The sequence below is a fragment of the Camelina sativa genome, unplaced genomic scaffold (genome assembly GCF_000633955.1).
Source record: "Camelina sativa cultivar DH55 unplaced genomic scaffold, Cs unpScaffold02567, whole genome shotgun sequence".
In the NCBI taxonomy this organism is placed as follows: domain Eukaryota; kingdom Viridiplantae; phylum Streptophyta; class Magnoliopsida; order Brassicales; family Brassicaceae; genus Camelina; species Camelina sativa.
The window spans coordinates 1-1,151 of NW_010923678.1; the positions used below are offsets into that span (position 1 = coordinate 1).

The following is a 1,151-nucleotide window of genomic DNA, read 5'->3' on the forward strand; positions in this document are numbered from 1 at the left end:
GGAATGTAAAGCTCAGTGACTTGACCCTCTTCGTTCTGCATCTTTTGAAGCTTAAAACTGACAGATTTCTAAATCTTTCAATAGCTACAAAACAAACAATTGTACACAAAACATTGTTAAAAAAAACACGAGATAAGATCCAAAGAGAGAAGAATTAAATCGAAAGGGAAGACGTGTTTTGTTTACCAGTTCCTTAAAGCAGAAGTAGAAATTGGGGACGACAGGGAAAAAAATGCTGCTTGCTGCACCGTGTTTTGTCTTCAACAAGCCGTGAAGCAAAAACCATTGCGTCGAAGTTGTGTCGTGTTAAGACAAAACTAACCTTGCGTTATTGTTTTAGACTTTTAGTTACTTCACATGCCATAATATCCGTATGATACCGTTTTTAGTTTACATCCTTGTTACCTACCACTTACCAGTCTCTCTACCCAATTTAGACCCTTCAGCTGGTTCGTATTATTGATCTTAATTTAGATGATATTCTTCCTTAAGTGAACGGCAAAACACTAAATGACACGTGAAAATTAGTCGTTTGTCTCTCGGGGTTAGTTTAAAGTAACGCCGAGGAACCGCGAGTCAAGATCCAAGTAAGGATATAGTGTCACACTTGAAAAGTAGTTGTTTCATCTATCTCACAGAAACTTGTAATCATACAAATGTAACTTTTATAAATTGTGTCTTAATATGATACATATCCATGGTCTCATATATATATATACACATCCCATACTTTTTACTAGAGTAGCTTCGCCCCAAATTGAATAGTAAAAAGTAAAAAAAATTACCTTTTTAGTCTTCAAAATCATCTCATGTGAACTACAAACAGGGACAACAGCTCTTAACTTATGCTTTTGGCACCCAAATAGTTAGTCTTATTTTATTGTATCCATCTGAAATTCACTGGCGATGGCCTTCTGGTAAAGCTACCACTTTGTGAAATGGCACTGTTCTTTGAGGTAATGCTCCGTCTTCTTCATCGTCATCGAATTCTAGCAAGTACCTAGCATATGAATCAGATATTATCATAATTAAGCACTTGGGATTCTTAAAAAACCACAAATGCTTAATTGGTTGATGATGCGTTATGAACAAAACTGTGTCTGGAGGAACTTACTCGTCAGACTTCCTCTGGAACCACATGTTCAACATGC

The 1,151-nt window shown here is 36.3% G+C and overlaps 1 long non-coding RNA gene across 1 annotated transcript; it reads right to left on the reverse strand.

Moving 5' to 3' along the window:
• Nucleotides 1-628: 628 nt before the first annotated feature.
• On the reverse strand, nucleotides 629-1,151 carry LOC104774358. The gene is made up of 2 exons (XR_765310.2): nucleotides 1,115-1,151; nucleotides 629-1,000 (listed from the first exon to the last, which is right to left on the reverse strand). It is a non-coding gene; the product is annotated as an uncharacterized LOC104774358 (long non-coding RNA).